This window comes from Echinops telfairi, unplaced genomic scaffold (assembly GCF_000313985.2).
Source record: "Echinops telfairi isolate 266 unplaced genomic scaffold, ASM31398v2 ScPeMD7_11;HRSCAF=52, whole genome shotgun sequence".
NCBI classification, from domain to species: domain Eukaryota; kingdom Metazoa; phylum Chordata; class Mammalia; order Afrosoricida; family Tenrecidae; genus Echinops; species Echinops telfairi.
The window spans coordinates 22,548,812-22,568,093 of NW_022103908.1; the positions used below are offsets into that span (position 1 = coordinate 22,548,812).

At 36.9% G+C, this 19,282-nt stretch overlaps 1 non-coding gene and 1 pseudogene across 1 annotated transcript; both read right to left on the bottom strand.

The window, feature by feature from the left end:
• Positions 1-947: 947 nt before the first annotated feature.
• On the bottom strand, positions 948-1,067 carry LOC115868485. Its single transcript, XR_004045619.1, has one exon. It is a non-coding gene; the product is annotated as a small nucleolar RNA SNORA32 (small nucleolar RNA).
• Positions 1,068-18,290: 17,223 nt separating this feature from the next.
• Positions 18,291-19,063, bottom strand: LOC115868473 (annotated as a pseudogene).
• Positions 19,064-19,282: the final 219 nt, after the last annotated feature.

A 19,282-nucleotide genomic window follows, 5' to 3' on the forward strand; every position in this document is an offset into this window, starting at 1 on the left:
TCAGATTCCTGATTAGATTAATTTGTCTAGAATTATTAAAAAGTGTGGTGGAGTCTGGGGTGAGGTGCAAAATGTCTTAATTTTTAGAAATATTAACCTTAAATAAGAGGTTGGAAGTGTATACAACCATCATGTTTAAGCAATCAAAAACAGACCCAAAACACAGTGTACTTGTTGCTTATTAGTTTAAGAAATAAAATATCTGAAATGGAATAGGATCCATCTAATGATATGGCAGGTGTATAGACACAAATTTGTTTCTTAGTACATGAATTAATACAGTACATATTTTTTTAAAAGCTTGAGAAAAAACATAATAAAAAGCAATTAGAAGATACTTTAATTTGTGCAAGAGTAATCCTATTATAAAATTTTTTTAAATGCAGTACTGGCTACAGAATGTAGGAACTGTGTATTAGATATTAGTTCTTATTTAGTCAAACATTTCTATGAAAATGAAAAAAGTATATTTCTAATAAAGAAAATTATTTTGCTTATGAACTCTGTATTTTATATATGTTTTATTTTTTCAAGTTATGTTTCATCATTCTTACGAATTCTTATAAAATGTTATAACATGAAAAGATGCAATTTATGCCAAATAGATATCACCGCACTTTATTATTACATCTTAGTTGATAATAAAGGACTGAATTATTCTTAATTTTACAAGACAGTTCCCAATAGGGTCTGGCTTAACCATTAGCCATTCTATAAAATACACAAATCAATTTACAATCACATAAGTTCTAAGTTTGAGCCCAAGTTAGTCACAATGCTACATTTGCTCTTTGTATCATTTATAGTTTTAGAAACTTCTGAAGTGAAATCTCAGTGTGATCACTTTTTTTAAACAAAATTTCACTGAGTATAAGATAAAGCTTTAAAAAAAAGATAAAGCTTATAGAAAATGTGTAGCTTCAATCTTTTTGTAGTGTGCATCTCAGCAATGTCCCCAATCGGTTATACGCTAGCAAGGTAGCAAAGAACAAAACTCCTGGGAAATTGTCTATGGTCATGTCCACAGAAAATTAGAAACCACATTTTAAAAGCCTTGGTAATGACCAGTGTGATCACTTTTTAATAAGGACTTGAAACGCTTTGGATTTGTACTGTGAGGAAAAATATTATATTTTTGTAGATGAGCTTAATGACATTTCTAAGTTGACATCCTAGAAAATATGTTTCTTTCAAGTTTTTTTGAAAAAATGTCATGCTCATATTTTCTAGTGAATATATCTCTAGAGTGATATCAAAACATTTTAATTAGGTCAAGAGGGTTGTTATAACTTGAGAAATTGATTACTTCAATAGTCTATCATGTTATCTCTCAATCTTCCACTGATGTTTGGTCAAATAGTCATTTTCAGTGTTTCAGATATAGACATACTCTTCTGTTAAATGTTAGCAATAGTTTGGCATAAAAGCAGGAATAAAGCATTTCTTATCAAACTATTAATTACAAAAATAATTTAGAAAAATACTAGTCTGCTTGTTAACTTCTTAAATCATTTGTGGCATGGTGAAACTACACTGTTGAATGAAACAAAACAATAATTATAGCCATTTGTCAAACTTTCAATAGGAGATAAACTGTGCACATTTAAATATTTTCAGAATCAAGAAGCATACACTCTACATAAATCTCCATTTGATTATCCTTCTTATTACTATTAATTCATATTCTTTCATGTCAACAATATTGTCGAATAAGAGTATTTTTAAAACTATCCTAATTTTAGAACAGGTCATTTACTGTGATTACTATCTTGTGGTATTGTACTAGAAACATTTTAGGAATGAGTAAAATCCACTAAATTTTCAATAAGTTTTGTTTTCTCATATTACTATTATGATGGCAATTATGTCCTGAAAATTTGTTATAGTGTTTCCAATATCACACTGAGGTTATATTTGCTGCGATACTCAGCAGAACACAAGGAATTTTAAGGAATATGCAGTATTTTAAATTTCCCTAGTGAGGTCAGTCAGCAGAAAACATACTAAACAGAAGAAAGCAATAGAATAAACAGCAATAACCAATCAAAATAAAGCACATTAACAGATGTCTAAAAATGATAACACATAAGAAAATGAAACAAATTATTTTCAAAACTTTCATCTCACTCTGCTTATATGAGACTTTTAACAGTTGTGAAAATTACCTAGAATATGGCAGTACTAATCCTACTGGGATAACAGGAGAAATGGAATAGTTAGTAGATCATCTAAAAAAGATCCAATCATGTGGTCAGCTTTAGGGACTATAAAAGGTGATTGTCTGAATGTGAGTAGAGCCTTTATAGATAGATAGATAGATAGATAGATAGATAGATAGATAGATAGATAGATAGATAGATAGATAGATATAGATATCTATAATTATATTGGGTATTTTAATTCCACTTAAAATTTCTTTTTTGTTGTTTTTACAATGGCGTAATTCGCTAAAAAATTATATCAGAAGAGAAGGAAAGTAATTGGAAAGTGCAAATGTAATTCACAAGGCAGCCATAATATTTTGGCAGGTTAAATTTTACTCCCACAGTGATTTGAATGAGGAGCTCCAAGAGAAATTGTCTGGGTGCAAAGCAACCCTGAACAAATTTTGTGAATGCACTAATGTCAAGCACCATAAATGCAAAATGAAATGGGCACATTCAATAGAGACTGATTCCCTAAGTATATTGGAAAGTAGATTCCATAAGTTAGCTTTAAGTGACGTATGCAATCGGGATGCTATCTGTTTTTCCCACATTTTCCATTCTGTTAAATATTTTAAGACAATGCCACAATGTCATAGATGCATATTATTTTCTCAACATATGAACCCTATCTTTGTTTAGCCTACTCTGAAATATTATTATAATGTGATTATTCCTTAAAATATCTTAATGATTATTTTTAAAAAAGAGAACCTAAATAGGCTAGAAAGGACTCCAGATGTAAGGGGGTTTCACTATTAATATAATATATGAGTCAAATTTTTCCTTAGAGATGAAGCAATTATATATATGTGTGTGTATATATACACACATAGATGAGCTTCAAAAAATTCACGGAAAAATCCTATTTTTTAATTTTAATTTTCCCAGGAAAGTTTTTCACATATACGTACGTGCACACAAGAGCATACATACATAAACACAGAGCAAATCATCAGTTCGCTATCAACAATTTCACTTGTTGATATTGTTTCAACACATGCACTACAACAGCGGCAAAAGTACCATTACTTATCTCATTTGCTTCTTTATTTCCTGTTTCCATTCCACCTATTTTTCTCACCCTCTGAACATGGCCCTTAGGTCAATGCTGCTCTTTTAACCTTAAATTGTACATTCTGCTAACACGGGGGTAAGTCAACCTCCAACCCTAAACAATAACTAAAATGCTTCTTGTCTCAGATGTCCCAGCAGTTTCGCTCAACCAGCAAACCTGGTCTCTTTTGTGGTTTTGTGTTTTATCCTACATTTCTCATCCGCGCACTCCAGGACCTTCTGATGCGGTTTTTTCAGAGCAGTTGGTAGCTGTAGCCAAGCATCATTCAATTTCTCTTGCCTCAGAGTAGCAACTGATGTTTGCACGGTCAATCATTCTACATGTCTTTCAAATTTCATCACTCTTTTAAATAGAGTGACAATGTGTGGAAATGGATTCAGTGGTAGTGGGTTTATGCTTCGGTCTTTATTCTGGATGGAGAGAGACCAGCAGCTTTACCTCACGTGGTTGCTGTTGACTTTTTAAGACCACAGTCCCTACGCACACAAATAGGATGTAGGACACTGTGCACTGCGTTCTTCCCACAGACCTTCGTGCCCCTTGCAACGACAACCCAGATTCCCTCAAATCCAGTATTCCTTTTTTCAAGGTGTTTGGTTATGTCTAAGAAGCTTTCATAATTTTGTCCACTGTGTACTCCACCACAATGATGCTTTTATGTATAGCAACGTTAAATATACATATAAAAATCACCTCTGTCACATCTATATATTTATTCATGGCTACTTTATTACTTACCACACCCAATCTGTTCAAACTTCATATTAAAATATCTACTTGTAGAACACTACTATTGCAGGCTTACTTATTTAACAGTATTTAATTTAGTTGCCTAAAACTCACGGAAATCTCCCAAAGCTTTCCCCTGCCTCCATCATTTTTTTGTATCCACCTTCTTCTGATCCCATAAAGTCTTCCACTTCATGCATGTTAATAGTTGTCTACCCTCTAGCTGATGGGCTCCCCTTCTGCTCTTCCCCATCTAGACCTGACAACTGTCAAATACTGTATCTTGAAGTGTGGAAATATTTGTTGACTGTTTACAGCAGTGATCTCATACTATATATGTTTTTTCCTTTTGTGATTGACCAGTTTCATTCAGCATAATGTCCTGCAGCTTTATCCATGTTGCGAGGCGTTTTGCAGATTCATTATTATCCTTAATATTATGTAATATTGCATTGTGTTGTTTCTATCTTTTTGGCCTTGGGACTAGTCTTATGATGAGCATGGGTGTACATATGTCTATCTATCTGTGTCATGGCTCTTGTTTCTCTTGAATATGTACTATTTTTTTCTTTTTTGGGGGGATTTTTTTTAAGTCATTTTATTAGGGCCTCATACAACTCTTATCACAATCCATACATACATCAATTGTGTAAAGTACATTTGTGAATTCATTGCCCTCATCATTCTCAAAACATTTGCTCTCCACTTAAGCCCCTGGCATCCGCTCCTCATTTTTCTCCCTCCCTCCCCCTCCTTCATGAACCCTTGATAATTCATAAATTATTATTTTGTTATATCTTACACTGTTTGATGTCTCCCTTCACCCATTTTTCTGTTGTCCATCCCCCAGGGAGGAGGTTATATGTAGATCCTTGTAATCAGTTTACCCCTTTCCACCCCACCCTATTCTCTTTTTTTTTAATTAAATAATCATTTTATTAGGGGCTCATACAACTCATCACAATCTGTATATACATCATATTTGTCCAGCACTTTAGTACATATGTTGACTTCATCATTCTTATGACACCCGCTTTCCACTTGAGCCCCTGGTATCAGCTCATTTTTCCCCCTCCCTCCCCACTCCCCCCTCCCCGTGATAATTATAATTTATTATTATTTTATCATATCTTACCCCATCCAACGTCTCCCTCGCCCACTTCTCTGCTGTCCGTCCCCCAGGGAGGAGGCCACATGTAGACCTTTTCCTCTGTTCCCCCCTTCTCCCTCTCCTTCCCTCCAACCTCCCGCCATTGCCACTCTCTCCACTGGTCCTGGGGGGGTTCATCTGTCCTGGGTTCTCTGTATTTCCAGTTCCTAACAGTGCCAGTCCACCTCCTCAGGTCCAGCCGGATATGTAAGGTAGAATTGGGATCATGGTAGTTGGGGGAGGAAGCATTTAAGAACTAGAGGAAAATTGCACATTTCATCATTACTACACTGCACTTCGCTTAGAGATTATGTCAACTAGACATAAGAATCCCTGAAGGCATAGTGGTTATGCATTGAACGGATAATTATAAGGTCATCAGTTCAAACCACCAGTCTCTCCTCGAGAGAAAGATGAGGCTTTCTATACCCATAAAGAGTTACAGTTTCACAAAACCACAGGGGCAGCTTTACCATGTCCAATAGGGTCACTAAAAAGCAAAATCGACTCAATGGTAGTGAGTTTTTTGTTTTGCTTTGTTCCTTATGTGGAAAAAAAAACAAGGGTAAAGATAAGAATGGAGCCCAGCCTAATAAGCAGGTCACAGCCTGATTACACCTTCTTGAGGGCATGGCCTTTGAAATGAGAGAGACGCTGAGCAGTGAAAAGCCTGTGCCCCTTTGCCTTCTGCTGGATCTGGATCCGGTACCTGGCACCTCTGTCTCCTGTTGTGTCTCCTGTCAGTCCCAGGCTCCACTGGTGGACCGCGACCTTGTATTTGTTCTGCAATCTCAGATCCATTGACCTTTACGTCTTCCAGTCTGCGGTCCTCCTGCTCCTGAATCAGACTTCCTGTATATAAGCTTCTGAAGATACATGAGTTAGAGCGTACATGTGACCTACAGTCTGAACCAGACTACTTACCTACTTATACAACCGTATAAACCATTTCTTGATATGTCTCTTTCAATATATCCACTCATAAAAGCCACTGGTTTTGCTTTTCTCGAGAACGCAACCTAACACATATGCCAAGTCGAGGGATTACTAGGTCAAATGGTATTTCTATTTCCAACTTTTTGAGGAAGCAACGTACAAATGTACAGGGTGGGAGCACCAGGTTACAGTCACGCCGGCAAGGTCAGTCTCCCTGCCCTTTGCCTGCATTTGCCGGTTTCTGGTTTTTTGATGTTGTTTTTCTTTAAACTTTGTTCGTAATTTGGATGAAGTGATATCTCACAGTTGTTCCAATTACCATTTCTCAGATGGCTAATGATTGCAAGCATTTATTCATATTTTTGTTGCTTGTTTGAATGTCATATTTTGTCAAGTTGTCTGTACATTTTAGAGATTAATCCCTTGTTTGATAGGTCATTTCCAACATTTTCATCTTGTCTATGGCTTTTCTTTATACTATTTTTTAAAAATTATTTTATTGTACAATTCTTATCACAGTCCATACATACACCCATTGAGTCAAGCACATATGTACATTTGTTGTCCTCATCAATCTCAAAACATTTGCCCTCTACTTTAGCCCTTAATGTTATTTGCTCATTTTCCCCCTCCCGCCTCCCTCATGAAACCTTCATAGTTCATAAATTATTATAGTTTTGTCATAACTCTTTAATACACATGATGTCCAATTTTGGGGTGGTCCTCTATTTAGTCATCTGCTGTTTTTGTGCTTTTTATCAAATTTGATGTTTAGGCAATATATTAGTGCCGATAAGTTTGTCCCTATTTTTCATTGATTGTCTTATAGTTCTAGATTTTAGTTTACATCTCTAGTCCATAAAGTGTATAAATTCTGAGTTTGTTTTGGGCATGGTACTAGGTTTGGGCACTGTTTCCTTCTTCTGAAAATGGAGATGCCGTTTGCTGGCAGTATTTGTTAAAGAGACCACCTCGTCCCCTAAGGTTGGGCCCTTTCTCAAAGAGCAGCTGCCAAAGGGTAATAGATGGATTTTGTCTGGGTTATTAATTTTATTTCCTTGTTCTACGTACCTGCCATTGTTCCATTACTAAATGTTTTGACTACTGTGGATCTGCAATAGTTTTTGGCTGCAGGAGATGAGAGGCTTCTTACTTTGTATTTCTTCTTCAGAGGTTCTCTGATCATCTGGGTAGCTTTCTTTTACATATACAGTTGGTGATTAGTTTTTCCAATTCATCAAATATTGATTGGGTCAGCTGACATTTTCACAATGTTAGCTCTTGCTATTTTTACCATGGCATGGTCTTCTGTTTACCTAGGTCTTTGGGAGTTCTTGTGATAGAGTTCTGTAGTATTCTTTGTAGCTGCCTTTTTAAAAATCTAGATAGCTGTATTTATATTTTACCATTTGGTTGGCTATTGTAAATGGTTTCATTTTCTAAATTTCTCTTTTCATGGCTTTCTTCCTTCCTATAAAGGAATCCAGTGCATTTGTGTTATGTTGATCTTGTACCCTGTCCTTTGCCAAATCTTTCAATTAGTTACAATAATCTTCTTGCTGAATATTTGAAGTTTCTATCTATGGCCATTTTACTTTTTATTTGACCAATTGTATGCATTTCATTTTCGTCTGTTGCCTGATAACTCAGGTTAAGATTTCTAGCACAATATTGAATAGCAGTGACGATAAAAGGAATCCTTATCTGGTTTCTGATTTCAAAGAGAATTCTTTCAGTTTCTCTTCTTTGAAAACCAGATTGTCCATTGACTTTGTACGTGCCCTTTATTATGGGAAGGCATTTTCCTTCTCTGCTTATTTTGTTAAGTGTTTATATCATGAGTGAGTGTTTGATTTTGTCCATTGTCTTTCTACATCAATTGATATGTTCATATGGTTCTTTTCCTTTGTTTTATTTGTTTTGCCAATTGTATTGATTGGGTTTCTGGTATTGAATCATCCAATAATACCTGGTATGAGTTCCCTGTGATCAAGATGTCTTATAAATCTAAAGTATGCTGCCTCTACTGGCTAGAATTTTGACAATTTTTTAACCAATTTCATGAGGGATATTGCTTTATCCTTTTATTGGTTAGTGATATGTTTCACCTGTTATGGTATGAGGGCTTTGCTCATTTCGTAAAATGAGGTCGAGTGTTTTCCATCATTTCTATACTCTAGTATATTACAATTGGTGTCAAGCCTTCTTTGAAAGTTTGGGATAATGCTTATGTCATCACAACTCTGTTCAGGGTTACTACTTCAGTTTGTTTTGGTTTAGATAGATAATGTGTTTCTAGAAAATTGTCCACTGCTTCTAGGCTTCCAGATTGTTTGGAATCATAGTACTCAGTGTTTGTCTTTTTTTTTTCTTTCTGTGATTCTTTTGTGTCATCACCCATTTAATATTTTATTCATGTCATTTATTCCTTAACCCTCTTTTCCTTTTTCAAATTTTCCAAGGGCTATTTTAAAAAAATTTTTATAAAAACCAGCTTCTTGTTTTGCTGATCCTTTTCATTGTTTATAAATGTTCTTAGTGGAGATGCTTCATTTCTATCTGCTTTAATCTTTATTATGTAGTATGCTGTTGCCTGTAGGCTTATTTTGCTGCTCTATTATGATTCTTGATGATGTTGGAATAAAGTATTACTTTGGATCCTTTTTTCAGTTTTTGATTGGTGTGTTTATTGCTGTAAATTACTCTCTCATACATTGCCATCAAGTCAATACCACCTCAGAGAGACCTTGTAGGAAATGGAAGAACTTAGTTCCTACGAGTTTCTAAGACTGTAACTGTTTAGGACAGGAGAAGTCCTGTCTTTCTCCCATGTCTTAGTTGATGATTTTGAACTGTTGACATTTCAGTTAGCAGCCTAACATGTGACCACTGTACCACACGGGGACTGCTTTGGTTGTGTCCAAGTGGTTTTTTTTAGGTTATATATTTCTTTTTATTTGATTGAAGACATTTTGAAATCTTATTTTATATTGCCTCTATTAACCAACACTTTGAAAGTTGGAGGTTGTTCTATTTCAATGCATTTGATTTTATTAATCTTCTTATATTTGGTTTCTAGCTTATAACATTGTGATCTGAAAAGATAGCCATAATATTTCTGTGTGTCTTAAATGTATTGAGGCTTCTTTGGCAGACTAAATATGACCTGTGTAAAATGTGTGGTGACCATATATGGCCTTCTCTGGCTACACAAAGGTACCCAAGGCCAACTACCTTATGCTGCTAGGTGCTATCTAGTCAGTTCTAACCCGTAACGGCACTACGCACAGCAGAACAAAACACTGCGCAGTCTGTGCCATCGTCACGATTGTTCTATACGTGAGCCCACGGAGCAGCCACTGTGTCAATCCAGCTCACCGGGGCCTTCCCCTTTTGCACTTTCCCTTGACTTTACCAAACAGGATGTCCTTCTCCAGGAGCTGGTCTCTCCCGACAATGTTAAACGTATGTAAGATGTAGTCTTGCCATCCTCACCTCTAAGGAGAACTTTTGACTTACTTCTTCCAGTGCCGATCTATTTGTCCTTTTCACAGTCCATGGTACTTTTAATATTCTTCTCTAACACCACAATTCAAGTGCATCGATTTATCTCTGGTCTTCCTTAATCAATGTCTAACTTTCACATGCATATTTGAGGCACACCTTAGTCCTCAAATTAATACCCTTGCTCTTCAATACTCTAAAGAGGTCTTGTGCAGCAGATGCCCCTATCGCAGCATGTCTTTTGATCTCTTGACTGCTGCTTCTGTGAGCATTGACTGTGGATACAAGTACAATACGATCCTGGACAAGTTTAACATCCCATAATTGTGATCTCATCTACTGGTCCAAATCGGAGTATGTTGTTCTTCCTTACATTGAGTTGTAATCCATTCTGAAGGCTATAATATTTTGTCTTCATCAGCAAATGCTTCAATTCTTCCTCACTTTCATCAAGCATGGCAGTATTATCTGCATACCTCAGGTTGATAGTAAGCCTCTCTCCAATCCTGACACCACACTCTTCTCCATATAACCCAGTTTCTCTGAGGATTTACTCAGCATACAGACTGAACAAGTATGTGAGAGAATAAAACCCAGGCACCCACACCTTTCCTGATTTTAAACTATGCTGTATGCCCTGGTTCTGTTTGAACAACTGGCTCTTGAACCATGAGCACAATGAATTGTTCTGGAATTCCCATTCTTCCCAAAGTTACCCACAGTTTATTACATTCCATACAGGGGAATGCCTTTGCATGGTCTACAAAATTTAAGTAAACATCTTTCTTGTATTCTCTGCTTTGATCTAAGATCCATCTGACACCAGCAATGATATTACTTGTTCCACGTCCTCTTTTGAATCCGGCCAGAACTTCTACCAGCTCCCTGTCAAGGTACTGCTGCAAGTGTTGATTGATAATCTTAAGAAAAATTTTACTTGTGTGTGATGCCAATTATGTCATTCTATAGTTTGAACATTCTTTTGGGTCACCTTTCTTTGGAATGGGCACATCTGTTCCAGTCTTTCAAATGTCCTGGCACAGACAAGTAAGTGCTTCCAGTGCTTCTTCAGCTTTCTGAACAATCCCTATGGGTATTCTGTCCATTCCCGGAGTCTTGTTTATGGCGAATGCATTCAATGCATTTGAACTTCTTCCTTCAGTACCATTGATGCTTGCTCATATGCTCCCTCCTGAAATGGTGGCCTGTTAACTAGTTCTGTTTGTTACTGTGACTCTTGGTAGTCTTTCTATCTTCTCTTGATAATCCCTGTAGCATTCAATATTTTGTCTATGGAATCTTTCAAAATTCCAATTTGAGGCTTGAATGTTTTCCTGAGATTTTTCAAATTCAGATATGCTAAGCATGTTCATCCCCCCTGTTTGTCTAATTCTAGGTCCTTGCACATTTTTAGTATAATATATGGCTTTATTTTCTCAAGCTGCCCTTTTAAATTGTCTATTCAGTTCCTTGACTTCATCCTTTTACCCCATTTGTTTTAGCTACTTTATGATGTAAAGCAAGTTTCAGTGTCTGTTCTGACATTAACTTTGACCTTTCCTTTCTGTTCTTTTTAATGAACTTTTGCTTTCCTCCTGAATGATGGTTTTGATGTCCTCCCACCGTGCTTCAGCTCGGTCGTTAGTGTTCAATGTGTGAAAGGTGTTCTTGAGATATTCCAGGAATTCAGGTAGGAAAAACTAAAGGTTGCATTTTGAGTCTGGTGGATTTATTTTAATTTTCTTCACCTTTATCCTGAAATTATATATGAGCAATTGATCAATTGTAGTCAGCCACCAGCATGGTTTTAGCTGCTTCTCCTGAGCTCTTCCATCATGTCTTCCCACAGCTGCAGCCAATTATATTTCTATCCATTCCATCTGTGGAAGACCACATGTGGAGGCACCTTTGTTTTGTTGAAAAAGGTGTTTGCTACGGACAAGTCATTGGTTTTGCAGAATTTTATCATGCGATCTCCAGCTTCATTCTTATCACCAAGTCCATATTTTCCAACTGCACTTCCTTCCTCTTTGTTTCTCACTTTTGAATTTCAATCACTATTAACTATCAATGCATCTTGATTGCATGTTTGATCAAATTCCAGCTGAACTAGTTGGTAGAATTCTTCAATTTCTTCATCATTAGCTTTTGTTGCTGTTACATAAAATACGATATTAATTGTATTGCCTGAATTTCCTTAAAGATAGAGCGATATCATCGGATCAGGAATTGAACTGTACTTTATGACAGAGTTAGAAAGATCCTTTCTGAGAATGAACACCACGCCATTCCAGGGTCCTGTTTTCTTACCTATTTTGCTACTCTTCACCCCTTGACTTGGCGCATGTAAGCCCTTTGCATTCTGTATAACTATGAATAAGTTAGAATTTATTGTTTTCATTTTGCTATGTGTTTGTGGCTTCTGTGTGTGTGTGATATCCTAGTTTAATTATTCCATTGAAGTTTATGGTAGGGGTTCATTTTGTTTGTGCTTTCCTGTAACTTTCTTCATCAAAGCCATTGTTTACTGTTCTTATTTATCTTCTTGCAGATTAGGATAATTTAAATTTAAAATTCAAGGACCGCGTGAATGAATAAAAGTATTACAAGTAGATTTGGGCATTATTTCAAGTAGGAAAATGTATTCATAATTAATATTAAAATAAAAAGCCAACATCAATGAGACCCAAACAGAATGCCACAATCACAGAGAAGATCATCATCATGGATAATGAAATAATTGGAACAAGATTTTTCATAATAATTAAATGATAACTTCTATAATTTTATGCATGAGTATAATGCATGACTACAACACTAAATAAATGTCAGTGTTATCTTTGACAGTGTGCTTTAAACACATGTCTAAAATGTATATGTGGTTACTTTCCAATGATCAAAGGCTTGTTTCTACAAATTTTGCTAAAATCATATGGTCATTAAATAATTGTAAATATATCGAATGTTTTACTACTCAGAGTTAATTGTGATTATGACTCAATTAGATATGTTCTACTTTCTAAAAATTACCAGCAGTTAGTCAGAAGCATGGATATAATCTATTTTTTTCAGAGAAATATACCAGGATGATGCATTTATGCATCAGACTCAGATTTCTTTCATTCCTTTTCATTTTAGATACATATGAATATATATATATGATGAGAAGATAGTTGTAATTAATGGAAAAGTAAAGATACAACACAGGGCAATGCTGTGGGGGCCTGAACCATCTCTTCATTTACACTACTTATGTTTTCTGGGACTTCTTCTTAGGCCTAATATTGGATGTACTATTTTAATTTCAAAATGTATCACTGCTCTTCAGCAATCCTAGTTACATATTTTGGGGTTTCTACTTCCTAATCATTAACTGAATTTGGTATAGTGAAACTAATGTTAGTTGGCCAAAAGTGTGTTCAGCATAATGTTGAAATAATCAAGGTCTCTAAGGACCGTGTTAAGGCTGGTAGCAAAAGAGTTAGTCCAGCCTTGAGTCAAAATATTGAATAAGTGCACTTGTTCTTTTTATATAATTGCAAGCACCTATGGTCCTTATTATTGATGGAAATTGTAATGAATTTATACACTGGTGGCTGTGTTGGTTTGATCCATTCCATTAAAATACTATGATTAACATAGAAGTCACAATTTCTGTTAACATTGGATTACATCTATAGATCATCCAACTTTCAGGAGCAATCAATTTTTGCAGAAATAAGCGAATTGAAAAAATAAATGCCATTTAATCTTTAAATTTTATAAAACTGTAGCTAATCTTCACAATTGTATTCAGGAAGCGATATTGCTTTTTATTTACTGTATCGACTTGGAAAGGAGGATACATTTCAGGAGTTTCCTTTTGCTCATTCTTACTATAATTGATCTTACTTTTAAAAAATGTGAATGTTGCCAGCCATTCAAGTTTTTAATGAAATTTTTGGACTCAAGGGTGAAGTATAGCTGAGGAAGATTAATTTAGAGTAGTATCCGGCTTCCAGAACTCCGCTCTGCCAGGTTATCCCCATCCTAACTGAGGAATCATGCTGACATTTTGAGTCCCCTGATACATGTGCAAGTCTTTGAGTGGCAAAAGTTGCTGACGGTCAACAACTACCTCAAAAATTGGGGTTTTTAACCAACCCAGTGACACCTCAAGAGAAAGGACTAGTGATGTGCTCCTTGTTTAGCTAACAAGACCCTGGGGAGATTTTGTACTTTGTAATCCAAGAGAGTACCATGGGACGGCAACAATTTGATGTCATTAATGGCAATGGGGTAGAGGCTACTGGAGTGACCTCAAAACTTGTATCCAATAGCTCTTCAAAGGTCTTGATATTTATCCTTCTCTAATATATAATAATATATAATTGTCATGTGTGTGTATATAGATAGATAGATAGATAGATAGATAGATAGATAGATAGATAGATAGATATAGAGAGAGTTATCCATTGAGTCTATATAGGGTTTCCAAGAGTGGGATCTTTATTGGAGCAGAAAAGGTCACCTTTCCCCAGGGAGGAGCAGATAGGTTTGACTCCTCCACCTTGCAGCTCAGTGCAGAATCTAGAGCACCATCAAGGGTCCTTATAGTTCATAAAGTAGTGCTTATGCAATTACATTTTGAATAGATGTCCACTACTAATGTTCACTGATATTATTTTACTCTGATAAAAGTCGCATCTCTTTTGGAGGAAGTATTGAAGAATTCTTATTGCATGTACTTACAGTGATATTGTAGTCTTTTCCCAAGTTATGCTAGTCTTCCTTTTAATCAATTAGCTTTGGGCCAGAAAATTTTTTATATCTTGAAGCAGATAGGAAGTCATAAGAACACACATCTGTGGGATGGTAGAAAGCCCTAGGGAATAATTTGGAAATATATGTTTTTACAGATTTAGATAAGGCCCTGATTGTGGAAAAATAAAACTAAATATGATTAGAACTCTCTACTACAAAACCAAACAAAAACGAACATCATGATAAATTGGGAGTTGGGGTGGAGAAAGACACTATTAAGGGTTTCATTTTACTTGGATCCACAATCTGCTCATGGAACATCTGTCAGAAAATCAAATGATGTCTTGCATTGGCCAGATCTACTGCAAGTGATCTCTTCAGAGTATTAAAAACAGAAAACAGATGTCACTCTGAAGACTAAGGTGAACCTAACCCAAACTGTGGTAGATAGGAAGCTGATGAGGTATGTGTTGATGTATCAGAGTAACAGATAAGTCAACAAGCATCTAGGGAGCCGTAATAGCAGGAATGGTCTTGACCTCAATAAGTACAATTTTTGCAGGGTGACAAACCAAAGAACTGGAAAGGTGTTAAAGGGACATGTGATTCTACACTCCCTCAGCTCTTTGAACAAGGTAAACCCAACTCTGTAGAGTAACGAGATCGCTCATGTGCTGTGGAGTACCTTTCAGCTCACTTTGCTGTTTGTAGGGGCTGTGCTGACTAAGAGCAGCCCAATGTACAACAGGAAGACAAACAAAAACTGCCCAGCCTTGCACCTTCCTCAAAATTGCTAGGTTTTAGCTCATTGTTACATCTATTGTATTGATCTATCTCATTGATAGTCTTCCTATTTTCTATGCTATTATATGACAGTCGGGCTATAAATAGGAGTCTTTAGGTTGTAAACTTTTTTAATTTTAATTTTATTGTTTTAATAATGTACTATTTGTTGTGTTTGTAGAGAATTCACACTGCAGAGCCTATAGCAAGTCAGCCATTTTCCATGTACCATTGCAATCAGCAGCACTAGTGACCTTCATTCAGTTGTAAGATCATTCTCACACTCCTTTGCAGAGCTGGTCCTCCCACATTAGCACACTCTCCCTGCCCACAGGTTTCCTATCTGATCCTTCATTTTCTATTATCACGCTTAGCTCCTATAGGTAGATATTCAAAGTACAGTGTTCAAGGTAAACACTCTTTCCTAGTGAAACTACACTACTATTTTGTTTTAAGAATGCTCCAGGAAAATATTTTTAGTATAAAGTTTAACGTCTAAGGTTAATTTCAGGACAATAGATTTACTGGTTCATCCAACTTTCATAGTTCCAGACATTCAGGAGCCTTAGACAATTTGAAAGTATGTTTTCAGTGAAAATGTTCCTCTTTTGCTCAACATTCTTCTGATACTCTGCAACCAAAATGCTCAGTATTGATTTCTGGGGAACATCCAGTTACCGGGTCTCATGGGATAAGGAGCATTTGGTCCTGGAAGCAAGGAGCCACATCGTCTGTTTCCTCATCCTGCTTGTGAGTCATCTTCTTTCTCTCTTGCTCCCACCGAATACCATCCAAGTGTTGTGCCTTGAACTTGCATGTAGAACAGAAGAAATCAACATTATATTAGGACATTCAATTTGATCTCATGAATGAGGTCCTTAGTCTCCAAACTAAAGAATCAAATACCATATGGTGTTTGGTTTATACAGGGAGTTTAAGTAGGTATTCTGTATAGGAACAGACTGCCAAGTCATCTTAACTCAGGATCTGCCGGGTGGGGTCAAACAGGTAACCTTTCATGTAGCAGCTGAGCACTTAAGCAATGCACAATTAGGATTTCTTCTTTAAAGAGTTTAATGCCACTCTCATTCTATACATCTGTATGTGTGTTTGTGTGTGTGTGTGTGTGTGTGTGTGTGTGTGCATGTGTATTTGTAATCTATATGAGAGAATTAAAGTTTATTGTGCCAACCTGGCCGATAAATACATGGGATTAATTGAAGGGTGGAGGGATAAATGGCTCGGTGAGCCTCGCCTTTCTAGTTCTCGGGTCTCTTACTTTCTGATGGTCAGACCAGGGTGCAGCTGCCTTAGCCAGTTCCCTGCTTTAACTGGCAAGGTTCACTTCCTGCAAGACATCCCCAAGGAGAAGATGAATGGACCTCCCCCTATGCAGCCTGGGTGCTGGAGCAGCCTTGTGGAGACCCCTGCTAGCACTGAGATGCTTACATGTTCACTGACTCAGCTTTCCTCCTACAGTCGGCATCATTGACTGTGTTTTGTGAGATGGAGGAGGACTTTGTGGATTGGTGTCAAACATATGGGCTAATGTTGGACTCGTGTGGGCTTGGGCAGCACTGGTTGGAATGTTTTCTTGATGTGCACTTACCCTTTATATAAAACTCTCTCTTACACATATGAGTTTCTGTGGATTTGTTTCTGTAATGCACCCAGACTAACACACTATATGTATTATCCTGGCAAAGGGCTTATTCCCCAGAGCTCTATAGCAGACCAGATTTTCAGAGATTATTGATTTTTTTTCACAGAAAATAAACAAGCTAATTTCTTCTAAAATGTAGAGTTTTAAAAGAAAAGAACCGCAGAAAGAAAATATGTTAGGGAAAAAGTGAAGAACACTTGAAAAAGCATGTCCAGCATGAATGTGTCTTAAAATTAAACTGTGTCCAAGTTCAGTATTTGAAAGGTGACCAGCCCTTGCTGATTTATGAAGCTCTTAGAGTGGGCTCAAAGGCAATGAGCAGTGGTAGGTTTAGCATCTGTGAAACAATCACAATTGTGTTTCATTTTTTTGTCTTTTTTTTTTAATTTAGTGGATGGAGTCTATGTTTGCCAAATTTTTTAAGCAATTCACATGCTTCTTCATGAGACTTCCTTCATCACCAAATAATTCTCAAAATGCCCTTATCAGTCTAAGAAGTTAAATCTTTTTCTAAAGCCAGGGAGGTTGGCAATGATAGGTCTAATGTCGTAGACACTTTTATTAGAGACACAGATTGCCATGATAAGCTGTGGAAGCTGATGTAAGACTCAGATGAACTGTGCTCAGCCTGCTCCCATAGATTCCACAATGGTATTTTGTGGTTAGATTTCAAGAATATAACTAATTTTGTTTACATATGCTTAGCCATTTGTATCAAAACAGATCCACAGTCAATAGGACATTCCATTTTCAGTAGTATTCTCTCTCAGCTTCCAAATAAATGATCACACAAACAAACAAAAAATCCCCAGGAATTTGTGCTGAGCCTGGGTTATTATTCCAGATTGCTGCTTTCCTCGGGGTGATTTATTCCACTAGTGTCCAGATAACAGGGATTTCCCACCCTCAGAGAGCTGGGACGGGAGGGGCTGTTCTAATCAATCAAATGCTATTCATTATCGAAAGAGAAATTTCCATATTGGTTTATTTTCTGCACAAGAATTCCTGACGCCTTGCTTAATTTTTCTCATTCTTTCACTAGAAATCAACTCTGTTTCACAAATGTATGGAATGAGAGATTTTTATGGGCCACATCTGTTCCTATAGTCTTTTCCCCTTGTTTATTATAAAAGAATAAATATAGAACAATGGACATTCTGGAATTAAGGGTGTAAATCATCAAATGAATATGATATTTTTGTCTAGAACGTCTCTTTTAATGCACAAAATGAAAATGATTCTCAGCCTCTTGATCACACTGGTAAATTCCTCTCACTTTTTTTTTTTTTTTTAAGCTAGGAGAAATTCCTATGGTCACTGCCAATTCACTAATTAAAATTCATCGAATACTTATTTTTGAAAAAAAATGTAATTCCTCAAAAGTCAATACTCATAAAGTTCCCTGTAAAAGGGTAAGTTTACAGAAAATGTCTTTTTGGTGAGCAACAACAAAAACCACTATGCTGCTGGTCCAAGACATATTGGGTTGTTTCCTGTTTCCTATGAACGAGTGTACTTGCCCCAGATGTTGAACATAAATACAGAAGTGATGAACAGAAGACTCATGCCCCATACCGGACCCGTGCCAACTGTGAACCCCGGGAATCTTGTGGGAAGAAGCGCCACCTCCCCCCAGTGCTTGCCGAGGGCTTGCGGCCTGTGTGCCTTGGTCTGCAGCTGGCAGTTTGCCTCTGCTAGCTGGTGGATCCCGCCCGGGAGACCACTGCTTTGCTGGGACAGCAGCCAGAGGAGGCCACGTTAGTGCCGCTGGGTCAGACTGCATACTGCATACTGCAGCCTGGCAGCAGGCTGAAGCGGCTTGTCTTAATCAATTCTTCAAAAGTCACTCAATAAACATGTTTCTCCACTCCTAGTTAGGCTTGTTGCCTGTGGGTGCTTGTCTTTGCAGAAGCGTGGGGTTATTTCTCGCATTTCCATTCATTTCTTCTTCAACTGACTGCTGTCTCTGAGTCTTCAGGGGGAAACACAGAGTAAAGAAAAGGGAAGCTAAAACAGCGGAGATGTTTGTACATGATTGGATCTTTGGACCGATCAAATTCTTAGGATTTACTATTTTTCTTGGGGTGTTTTTGTGGGTCCTCTAAATGTCCTCTCTGTATGTCCCTGCTTGTTCATCTTGCTGAAAGCTCTGCGTCTGCGCTAGACGCCTGGTCACACTTACTTGCTAACGCTCACTGTGCGGCGTAAATCCTCCTATAGCCTTTGCTGCTGTGGTACTGCCTCCTAGTATTTTGAAGGGGCTTCAAAGTCATTATGTCCTAAAATTAGCATAGTCTTACACACATTATGAATTAAACACATTTGAGTGAAGCTTCTCATAAACTATAATCTCTAAGATTTCAGGATTCCAGACTATACTGAGTATAGTCTTAGAAACTCCAACATGTTTGTTGAAGTTCCTCTTCAGCAAGTTCTCTGTTGGAATTGTTTCCTTTTCTCTTTCCCTTTATCTTCATCTCGGCCAGTCCACG